This window comes from Pteropus vampyrus, unplaced genomic scaffold (assembly GCF_000151845.1).
Source record: "Pteropus vampyrus isolate Shadow unplaced genomic scaffold, Pvam_2.0 Scaffold435, whole genome shotgun sequence".
NCBI classification, from domain to species: domain Eukaryota; kingdom Metazoa; phylum Chordata; class Mammalia; order Chiroptera; family Pteropodidae; genus Pteropus; species Pteropus vampyrus.
In genome coordinates, this window is record NW_011889216.1 from 222,646 (window position 1) to 235,190 (window position 12,545).

Sequence of the window (12,545 nt, forward strand, 5' to 3'; positions counted from 1 at the left end):
AGATCTTCATAAGATGGCATCCTATACCTTGGATACACCATTTTTCTACATGTACATATGTTTGTTTGAAGGAAGAAAAAAGAGGGGAACTAAAAATAAATTTTTCACTTAGCAAAACTAAGATGAATCTGTATGCTGTCATTTACAGGAAGTGGTTAGAGGCTGGCAGGAGGGAGTGACAGTTTCTTTTTAGAGATCACTTATTATACAAGAATGGGCCATTTAAAGTCATATTTAGCACCCCCCAGGATATCCCTTGCTAACAGCAAATGGGCAGGGCCCCAAAGCATCAAAGAAGCCTTGTAGAAGCAAGACTCTAAACTTTGTTAAGATTTTTAGACCAGGCCTCTCTTTAAGATTACTTCACTCACAAGAATTTAGGATGGTCACCCACAACCGTTACCCACAAGAAATCTCAAAACAAGGCAATACCCCAGAATCACTTTAATGTTTGTGACAAGATGAAAGCAAGTCTGTGAGAGGGGAGGCTGTATGTCTTATTCATACTGCCATGGAGTTACACTTGGTCTCAAAATAGCACATCCATGAGCATAACTTCAGCAGATACAGACTAAAAATGTAAGACCCATTGCGATTAAAATTTCTGAACTCTAGAAAAAGAAAAGTAATGCTTATAAAGAGAGACTGAAAAAAAAAAACAACAAATATAGCTGAGATTGTGACTGATAGGATGGGAAACCTTGGGCTTCCGGGACTGGCAAGATCCAGGCATCCAAACCTGGCCCTGAGCTCTGTCATCTGTCTCCTTTCATGAGTCCAGTAGGCATATAACTATAGATAGGCAGGGGATGTGGACTTCACAGGAGCTAACTGGGAAACATCATGACTCCTGTCTCTAATGTAAGCAATGTGAGATTAAGACAAAAATTAAGATGCAAAGGCCCAGAATGCCTTTAAAGAATATTCTACAGACCCAAATGTCAATGAATACGGTAAAGTTAGAAAAAGCTCCCAATTTCTTGCTCAGTAACCTAGATGTCATGAGCATTATAGAAGTATGGCAATTACAAAATCAATCTTAAACCAGTCTGCCTGGGTTCAAACCCAGGATCTACTACATGTGTCACATTAGTACCTTGAGGCAAGTAACTTCATTAACTTCACAGACTTCAGTTTCCTGGTCTGTAAAATGATGATAATAATAGTACCTGTCTCATATAGTTGTAGTGAGGATTAAATGAGTTAACTCATTTAAGGCGCTCAGATAGTACCTGGCATACAATATACACTCAATAATTATTGACTATTATTATTATTTGGAGGAGCAGCAAATCACAACTGACCACAAAGACCTCTGAATACTGTTCAGACTATAGGAAACCTTGATAAACTGATAATTTACCTAATCTAAATTGCCTAACTCCGGTCTCCAATCTGCCAATGCTGTCCTCATCCACTGTGAGATTAATGTCCCTAAAGCATGCACAATAACTGGCACACCTTAAATGCTCAATAAATGTTTGTTTGTAATTTCATTCTAAAACTTTCAATTCCCCACTGTCAGCAAATTAACTCCAAAACTTTCTGGCTTTACAATATTTCCCTAGTTTATCCTAGAATGTATATCCTTCCCATCTCCACATGTCAAAATCCCATTCCTATGGACCAGCTGAAAGCCAAAACCGCCACAGAATTTTCCATGGGATAGATTCCCTCTATATCAGTTAAAAGTAAACTTCTCCCCCTCTTAAATTTATATTATACTTTACATGTTTCTCTCATGACGTTTAGCATTTCCTACTTTATAATATAGTCGTGTGCTTATTTTTACTCCCTCACTAAAGTTTTTGAAGCTGGATAAATTCTGTTCTATATAAAATTTAGTTACTAAATAACTATTTGTGGAATGGATGAGTAGAAAGATAGATAGATAAATGAACTAATGAATGAACAAGAGAGTTTAAAGGGCACTGCGAAAACAGGAGTGAAAGAGCAAAACTAGATCAATAAACCATGAAGATTCCCAAAATAAAAGCAGTTCTTGGGAATGTACACATTTTGACCACAAATACATACACCAGAGAGCAAATACCTCAACAACTATACATCTTATGGCAGGAATAACTCAATATGCTCTTCTAGATAGGCCTACAGATAACATACACTAACAAAGAGGTCGAGCCACTTTTAACACTGAAACTTCCAAATCTATCTGGGAATTTAAGAGAAAAAGTAACCAAGAACACTAGTATAAGTTCCGCCCTTCTTTACAGCTGGGAAAAAGACAATTTCTTGATTAGAAATTCCACTTCTACAAATCTAACCAGAGATGGATTCTGCCCAATATCCAAACTCTGGGTGGCCTTCTTGTCCAGCTCAGCAATTGAAGCTCTTACCCTTGAAAAGAAAAAGAAATGGAAAGTAAAAAAGTAAAGGTAGAAAGTAAAGTGGGAAAAGCTCTGGTGTAGCACTTAGAAAACTCACTCTTAAAACCCAAGTGCCTTTCTCTCGGCCCAGGACTCTACATTTACTATAACCTGTTAGTAGCCAAATCTGTATTTAAATTCTGACTTCACAGTTTTGAACCAATTATTTATTCTCTTTAATCCTCAATTTCATCATCTGTAAAATGGGGACAACAAATTACCACTTCACAGTGTCACAGTAAGGATTAAGCGAGAAAATGCATGGACTATTTGGCACACGGTTAACCCATTAACTCATTAACGTTAACTATTGTTATTGTTACTACACTAGAGCATTTATGCCCTAGCAAGGCATCAAGTCATCTTTGGTAGCCAATGCAAAGAGAAAAGTCAAGGTAAAGTGAGTGTTATTTAACAGCGCTAAGCCACCAACTCAATGAATAAATCGAATTAGGCTTCAATGGCATTGCTTCAAAAAGGGAAAGGGCAAGAATATTTAATCTTAATATCCATAGTACTATTTAAAATAATCCCTCTCTTTTGGATCTTTTGGATTCTGACCATTTCCACCAAACAAAATAATAAGATCTAGTTATTAAACTTTTTCCAGGAACGTCTGGTAGTCAGTATCTTAAATAAATGGAGAAAATTAAAAAAACAGGAGCCCTATGGGGACTGCTTCTAAATTTTGCCAAGGTTGTTATTTTTGTCCAGAAATATCTCTCATCCCAAATGAATACAGAGTGAAAAAGAAAGTGAGCATCTTAATTCTACCCAACCTGCATGCATTTTTAAATACTTCCCAAATAAAAACAAAAAAATGGTCTCAGACCACATATTTTTTAGTGTGGTCTGGCTAAGAAACACGTGATCCACTTTAGTTTTCCTGAGACATCTTAAGTACCAGAGGGCAGGAATGGGCATGTCATTGAAAGGGATCAGGAGCTCAACAATGAGGGAACCTGGTAGGCTTGAGAATGCCAATAGGTAGTTACGTCTCAGGCTCAGAAAAAGAGTCTAGGTAAGGGTAGATAAGAGAGACCAACTTAAACTATTTAACCATGGACACCAAGCTTTGAACATAAGGAATTAATTTTAGATGTGAGATAGTTTTCCAGATCCTGGCAATAGCCCTAAATGAAAAAGAACTTACCACTTGAAGACAGACAGACTTGTCAGCTTCTTTACACTTGTGGACCCTTGCAGCCTGTTCTGAAGCCTAATCCACAGCACAGTAATCATCTCAGTCTTTGTTAGGAGAATCTACCACCAGGCTCTGCTTACTTTCTAATAAAACCTGCTCCTATGACCCCCTTACCAGGGTCAAAGGAGCCAAGTCAAAGGAAACCTGCCTACCAGGATCTCCCCTGGTAGTATCACTATTAAGTGACCTTAGGGAATCCACTTAATAGTTCTCAACTTCAGGTTCCTAATATGTATGTATATAAAAATATCTATTGTTCAGGGTTCTTGTCAAGATTAAGTAAGGAATAAATGTAAAGTAGGTAGGTATAAGCCAGATGCTTAATAGTTTTCTTCTCGTCTCCTTTTATTTTTTTTTAAGTTGCTCTTCAAATCTTATTCATAAAACAAATTCCATTCTCAGCTTTGGTTTCTTGCTTCACAAAGCATTTGGAATAATCTGTTCTTTAAATACTCAATAGATCCACAAAGTTCTTAACACAGGTTTGCATCTTTTGTTTCTGCTCTAATATAAACAACAACAACAACACTCAATGTCCAAAGATGCCACAGTAAAAACAAGGAATCTGATTGATCTCCATAAGATTAGTGAGTTTTTCTCATTTAGAGCTTAAACCCCCAGTGACCCCTACTGGACAAAAAGATACAGAAGACTGAGTTTTATAACCAAGACAAAGAGATTTTGTGATGGCTTTTATTGTACTGAAATTCTCACACATAGAACTTTCATTACACAAGCTCAAGCTTGCCTCAAAACCCATACCCATCCATAACACAGAAGGCAACAGAAGTCCAGTCTGCTCATTCCATTCACGGGAAACATTATCATCGCAAAGTTGATTGGCTTATTGGCAGCCCCAACTGGATCCCCATGTCCCTAGCTTTGTGATGAGTCCTTATAGAGAAAAGCGCAGGCAGAGAAGGAGCAGTCACTGGCACACAACTCCTACCTCTGAATACCCTGCAATTTTTCCATTCCCTGAGCTGACTCACACTCAGCTCGGCCAGAATGCCAGCCAGCAGTTAGGGCTACTACGTGTGCCTGGTGAGTAATGCTTCCCCCATGCATCCTCCCAGATGCTCCTGACTTAAAAAATCATAAAAGGAAATATCAGTAACAGTTTTAAGGGAAGAGAACACACGCCCCATCCTGGAAACATGGATTGTTCCTCTCAGATGCCCTGCAGGGACTCAGAGCTATAGTGAATTCCCCCTCACGGCAGCCAGGTGGCAATGCAGAAACAGGCAAAGGCAAAAACACCAATGAGTACAATAAATCCTGACTCTAAAATCTGGGGACAACAGTTTCTATTTTGGATAAAACCAAAAGTGATGGGCATGAGGCAGAGCCCAATCCAGCCAAGTCGGTTATGGTTCATTCCACCATAAACTACTTGTCTAACAAAAGCTCTGCCTAGTGGAAATTGCAAGCCAACCCCAACATCAGACCATCTGCCATTATTCAGCCTGACACTGTGAAGTAAAACCCTAATGGAAATCAAATCTCAGAGGAAGAGAACAGCCTCTTAAGTAACTGCCCACCCACCCTCAAATGCCCAAAGTAGAGGATGAAGAAAAGAATGGCATCTAGATTTTGATCAGTGACTGGCACACTTGTTATGCATCAGATCTTAGACAATAGTTGTAGTTGAACTTTCTCACAATAGCTATTTCTGGAGCATCTAACTCCTCTGACATGATTCTCTGGAGCTATCTCAAACATTCTGGAAATGACTACCAAGAGCTAGACAACCCAGGGAAATAGAGAATGATCTTTGACAGATAATTTACTTTAAAGATACGTTGGACAATGATCCTTGATGAATCATCAAACAGCAAAACTTTAATTAACTAGGACCTGATTAAATTGGGTCTGTAATCCAAATACATAATATCACTAATTTTTAAAAATTTTCCTGAAACCAGAGCACTTTCAGTACAGCTGCCTACATTGTTTTTTTCTCACCTATAATCCATGAATCCCTGATACGTTGGAAGAAAACTATTATCCAGCTCAATTTTAGACAAAACCCAGAATGTTCAAGATCCCGATTTATCAAAAAAAAGAGAAAGAACCTATGACTATTACCTATGACAAAATTACCTAATTACTAAGATCAAAAAAATACGTACAAAAATTTTCAACAAGAATGAAACAAAAGTGCCCTTTGGTTAACCTTGTATTAACCAGAATATTTAATTAAGCATATGTCATATTTTATCGCTACATTTAGCAGCTTGAGAATTTGAGAAGGAGGTTATATTTCCAGCTTTGTCCCTAGCTTATTATATGACTGCAGGATCATTTACTCACACTGGATCTGTTTATTCATTCATAAAATGAGTTGACATTCTAGATCTCTAAATTCTTTTCCAGTTCTAAAATCCTGTGGTTCTGTGAAATATTTAGTTGCCTAAGTTCTATGTTAATTGTTAAAATAACAAAAATAAAATTACAAAACCAGTCTTATAATGTACTATACTTTAAGAGCTTACAATTTAACTAGGGAAGTGGTATGTGTATAAACAATTACAGCATAAGGCAATGTATGCTGTGTTATCAGGGTGGCAAGACCACAAGAATTCAGTGAACAGAACTTTAGGAATTCAGTCGATGGGATGGTCATTTCCAGCTAGAGAAATTTAAAAATTAGAAAGAAAGGCTTCCATGGATGAGGTATATAAGCTGGGTCTAGAAGAATACGTAGGACGTTAACAGTCTGAAATGAGAAGAGTAGACATTCCAGGAGGGAAGGTGGCATGAGCAAGAAAATGGAAAAAAGAAGGCATGAGTGAAGCTAGAGCACAGGGTTTGTGTATTTAAGAGAGAGAAATTGGAAAGATTTCACTTCTGCCAACTTTAGGTTACATGTAGCCAACTTAACATGCACATTTATCTCCATTTCTTTCTGAAACCTTAGAAAAATGATAATAAAGGAATAAAAATGGCACAAACCCACATGAAAGAAAATATAAACAAAAGTTTGATAACCTGAAGAGTGAATAGATAAATGGTCACCAATTTAAATTTCAGCTTTCTCTTTCTGCTAAGTGCCTGTGGGGATTGAGGGACAATAAGAAACAAGGTACACTGTGCTGCAGGACTCAGTCTCAGGGACTGGAAGCACCAGGTACCTCTGAAGTCTGGTGGGAAGGGGAAGGAGAGCTGTAGGGCGAGGCTGACAGCAAGACCGGTTGAGTGTCTTCAGGCCCTGAAGAGGTGAGAAGTGAGGTGCCTTACTGAAAACAGGGGTATTAAGTGAAATTTGACTTAATGAACAAGCCTCTCCCTCCTGCCCCACTGCCCTGCTTGGCAACCCCAGGGCTCTCGCTGTCTGGCTTAAGAGAGAGGCCCTAGACAGGAAACCAGCCAATTCCTCTCTGAAGAAAAGGATCTCTCCTACCTGGTCATTCATTTAAGAGCACACCAATCAACAAGTCCCACCAATTAGATTTTTAGGGGCTAACTCATAAACATGAAGATCAGCAAAAAACATCAGACATTTTAAGAGAATCTCTAACATGAAAGACAGAGACTAAAATGAACAAACAGAAACTTGAAACAAATAGAGACAATATTGGATGGAGAGGAAATCATTGAAGGGACTGTAATTAATATCCTCAAAGTCCTAAAGGGCAATATTGCCACAAAACAAGAACGAGTAGTATAAAAAGATGGATGGATGTTCAGAGAATAAAAAAGTTACTCAGAAACAAAAAAATTGCAAAAATAAATAATTCTAAAGAAGTGCTGAAAAACAGAGCTAAGGATCTTTACCATAAACTAGAATGAGAAAGACAGAGAATTGTAGAGGGGGGGAGAAAAACCAGAAGATCCATCAAAGTCCAATATCCAACTAATAGAAAAACAAGAAAGAGAAAATGGAGAAAACAGAAGAGAGGAAATTATCAAAGAACTAATAAATGAAAAAAGTGTTTTCAAATAAAACAGACACACAGAGAACTCAACTCAGTAAATTAAAAAAGATCCTCACAATCCTCATCATAATTTTCAGAACACTAGGGATAACAATAAAATCCTAAAACATAGTAAAACTAAAACAAGTCACAAACGAATGTCAGGCACCAGGATGGCACTGGACTTCTCAACAGCAACGCTGGAAACTCGGAAGAGGTAAGCCTTCAAAATTCTGATAGAATGTCATTAATCAAATGAAAAGTAGAATAAAGACATTTTAAGATAGGTAAAATCTCAAAAATATTTATCTCTCATGTATCTTTTCTCAGAAAGCTACTCTAAGATATATTCCAATGAAGAGACAGAGTAAACCAAGAAAAATAAAAGCCTGAGATCCAGGCAACATGAGACCAAAGATGGAATAGAGATGAAGGAATTTCCTAGTACGACGGTGAAGGGAAGTCCCAGGATGACAAATTTACTAAATCCTTCAGTTGGAGAACAGATATCTCCTAGGGGATATCTCCAAAGAAAGTGTTGAACCAAAAGATTATTTGATATGTTCCAACATATTTAGAGTTCTCTTAGAGTTTCATGGGAGTGTGGAGATAGGTACATAGAATAGTAAATAAATGAGAAAATAGGGCAATTAGTTCCAGGAAAAAGTTAAAAGGTAGTCAAGAAAGAAAATGTAATTGCAGAATACTATGTAGCTCAGGTTTAAACAATGTATTATAATCATAATAATCTAAACACTGAATACCATGCAATGGAAAGATGAGGAAGAGGAATTACGTGTGTTAAGGGGGTAGGGATGAAAGAAAGAAAATCTAATCTTTTCTAGTAGGACATCAACAGATAATGTCTAAAACTGAAACATCAAGAATCACTTGACAAGAGTATATTTAAGAAATGCAGTGAAAAATACTAAAAGACACCGCTAAATGACTTGGAAGCAATTTTCAGAGGTGGGGAGGGATGGTACAGAAGATTATTTTTCTTATATACCTCAGTGATATTTGACCTTTTAAAATAAGAATAAATCTAATTTTGATAAAAATAATTTCATGGAAAGTTGGGCTGGATTATGGAAGATCTTGAATGACAAGATGAGTTTGGATTTTATCCTATAGGTGATAATGGGCCCTTAAAAAGTCCTTTTCCTCCCCCACCAAAAACAACAAAAAACCACCTCAAAGATATTCTGAATCCCAGCCCCCATATATCAATTCCCTTAACATTCTAGTTAATTGGCGCATCAAAATAGTTCTCCCTTACCACTGCTCAACCTCTTAATTAAAGGCCTTTCGCTCATAACCAAAGGAAGGGAGAAAGGAGGCAGAACATGTCTGGATCAAGACTGCTCCTGCACAGACTCATCTGACTCAGTGGAATCAGGTGGTGACTTCTGAAACAGCATTATCACAGATTACTCGCAGGGGGGCTCCCAAATCAAGTCCGCCCCAGGGACATTTTTCCCTGGGTTCTTTGGCATTTCAGGTTGAAAGTCTCTTCTAATAATTTGTTACTTCATGGAGACATAAAGGGAGAAGCACAACTAGCAGGGAGAAGGAATACTGCTAACTAGGGCCCAGGAAGTCCAGCATCCTTCTTTAAGAAACGAGTTATCAGACTCAGTCCCTCCTGGTTCATGTCCTTCTTACCCTACTCCAAAGATCAATTTTAGTGCCACAGTGTATCTAATAATATTGTCCAAAAACAGAACTCAGGACCAGTCAGAAGGATGCAACAATTAAAGAGAATGCCAAGTAATACGTAAAGCTTTCCTCCTTCCCATTCCAATTTCGGGGGGATTTTTTGTTTGTTTGTTTTTACTTTTTCATCTTGCTTATGATGTATCTTAAAGAGTCAGTATCTTCTGCTTTTTGGTGGTGTCCTATGCTACTTAAAAGTCTGTATCTCCATGCCTGTTTCAGATGAATGATTTATAAAGCATAAAACCTGTAAGTGATAATGTTGTGCCATCTCTCCCCAGATATTCCTCGAGAGACCTAAATCCTGAGGCAGAATACTACCAATAAATATCCCCTTTTGTCTTTTTGTAAACTGCTGATTTAGCCTCCAACCTCACAATGACACAGACTCTGGCAGTGCTAAGGCACAGTAGTGACCTGGAGCACTCTCTTACAACCTTAGTATAAATGCGAGACTGAATAGCTAACCAAATTTAGTGCTTTGCAATATGAAAAAAAATAACAAAACTTATTTATCCTTCCTCCTTCCTCCTGACTGTAAGTTTCTCCAATTCTGCGGTTCGTCCATAAATATCAGGGAGGGCCCCCAACTCGAAAGAAAAAGAAAGAAAGAAAGAAAGAAAGAAAGAAAGAAAGAAAGAAAGAAAGAAAGAAAGAAAGAAAGAAAGAAAGAAAGAAAGAAAGAAAGAAACTTAATTGTGGTTAAAGCAAAGATACAGCTCTTATCGAAACTCTGGACAGAACCAGAGTACTTTTGGCAATAAAGTACCTCAGACGTGACCTCCTGATATCCACGCAAGTTCCTGTATCTAATAAATCGGGGTAAATGCCACACCTCAAGCCACCATGAGCATGTGAGGTTCAATTCCAAGACATAGACCCTACTAGCCATGGGGCTGATGCACAGAATGCAGGAACCCATACACAACACTGCATATAAAATCCATGCCTGGCACAGGATGCTCACCCAGATACAAACACGGTACACCCAAAACAGGCATAGACTTGACCAAATGCTCTGAAGGCACATGAACAGCACTGCCCACACCAGGGCTCATGAGAAAGGAACTAAAAAACAGGTGATGTTTCTTATGATCTATGCTAGTCAATCATTCTGACTGCCCAGGCAACTGCACTATTCGACACCTCCTTCCTGTGCCTCAATCAAGGTTCTTGTCTCCACTTGCTCCTCTGACATCATCCTGTCTTTATATTTTCTTTGAAATTCCTTGGATGAAAAATGAGTCATCTCTTCCTGCCAATACAGGCCTAAATCCCTTCCAGGTAAGTCATTCTTTTAAAGTCAATCCTCTGAGGGCAGGGCACCTCCTAGCGGCTACTCCAGCTACCATTTCCACACCTCCCAGGAAAGAATGCTTCAGACCAAGATCAACAGCCTGCAGGAAAAATGTAAGAAATGAAAGACGTGAGGTTCTTGGCTGAGCTGGGAATGGGACCTGGAACCCAAGACATAAATTATGCATTCCAGTGAGACGCACAGTGAGAGAGTAAGTAAGAACTGAAGTAGGACACAGAGTGTCACACTTAAAACTTAGAAAGGCTTCAACCTCAGAGTATTCACCTTGAAAGGTTTGGTTCCTGATATAAAGTGCCATTAATTATTCTGCAAGAACTGAGTGCAAACCTAATTTCTCACCTTAAAGTGCTGAGGCGACAGTAATCTGCCCAGTACTCAAGACAGTGATGCTCTAACTTCAAGATTCACAGTGGCAGGAATAAAAGGCTGAGTACAAACTGACAAAATACTATTTATACATACAAATCATCCTAAATATTTTTGATAACAGCTTTACTGAATTTAATTCACATACCATATAATTTATCCTTTTAAAGTATACAATTCAATAAATCTTAGTATACTCACAGAGTTGTGCAACCATCATCACTGTGTAACTTTAGAACATTTCGTTATCCTCACAAGAAACCCTATATCCATCCATTAGCACTCACCATTCTACCATTCTACTGGCAACCACCAGTCTACTTACTGTCTCCATGAATTTGCCTATTCTTTATAATGAATTTATACAATATATGGCTTTTTGTGTCTGACTTCTTTCACTTAGCATAATATTTTCAAGTCTGATCCATGTTAGCATTAGTACTTCATTTAGAATGAATATTTTATTCCTTTTTATTGCTGAGTAATATTCCATTGTATGAATATGCCACATTTTGTTTATCTATTTATCAGCTGATGGATTTTGGGTTGCTTCCACTTTTGAGCTATTATGAATAATGCTGCTATGAACATCTGTATACAAGTTTTGTGTGGCTATACGTTTTCATTTCTATTGATGTATACTTAGTGGAATTGATGGGTCATGTGGCAACTCTAACTTTTTGAGGAACCGCCAAATTGTTTTCCAAAGCAGCTGCACTATCTTACATTCCTGACAGCAGTGTATGAGGGTTCCAATTTCTCCACATCCTCCACGTGTCTTTTTGATTATAGTAGCCATTCTAGTAGGTATGAGATGGTTTTGATTTGTATTTTCCTAATGACTAATAATGTTTGAACATTTTTTTCATGTGATAATTAGCTATTTACATATCTTCTTTGGGGAAATGTCTATTCAAATTTTTTGCCTATTCTCTCATTTGTGGGGTATTTTTCACTTTTTTAATAGTATGCTTTGAAGCACAAAAGTTTTTAATTTTTAACTTTATTTCTAATTTTTATTTTTTATTATTATTTATGCCTACAGCACCTGGTCTTCCTAGGTGGTCTCCCATTAAAGTACTAACCAGGCCGGACCCTGCTTAGCTTCCAAGATCAGATATCGGGCTTGTTCAGGGTGGCATGGCCGTAGACCATAGACCATGGCTCCACTGGGGCGCAAACCCAGGACCTTCTGCATGTAAAGCAGGCGTGATAACCACTACACTATGGAACCACATCCAAAGTTTTTAATTTTGATTAAGTCCAGTTTGTCTATTTTTTTCTTTTTCTTTTGTCACTTGTGCTTTTGGTGTCATATTTAAGAAACCATTGTTTAATCCAAGGTTGCAAAGATCTCTAAATTTTATCTTAATAGTTTTATAGTTTTAGCTCTTACACATAGGTCTATGAGCCATTTCGAGTTAACTTTTGTATATGGTATGAGGTAGGGGCCCTACTTCATTCTTTTGCATATGGATATCCAACTATCCCAGTATAATTTGTTGAAAAGACAATTCTTTCCACACTGAATTGTCCTGGCACCTTTGTTAAAAGTGAATTGACCATAAATATACAGGGTTATTTTTGAACTCTTGATCTATTTCATTGATTGGTATGTCTATCTTATGCCATTATCA

The 12,545-nt window shown here is 37.7% G+C and overlaps 1 protein-coding gene and 1 pseudogene across 1 annotated transcript in view; both read right to left on the bottom strand.

Annotated features, from left to right (window-relative positions):
- The window catches only part of MACF1 (microtubule-actin crosslinking factor 1), a 298,908-nt gene that overhangs the window by 212,754 nt on the left and 73,609 nt on the right, over window positions 1-12,545 (bottom strand). The gene's annotated exons all lie outside the window — the stretch shown is intronic.
- Window positions 11,945-12,060, bottom strand: LOC111732238 (annotated as a pseudogene).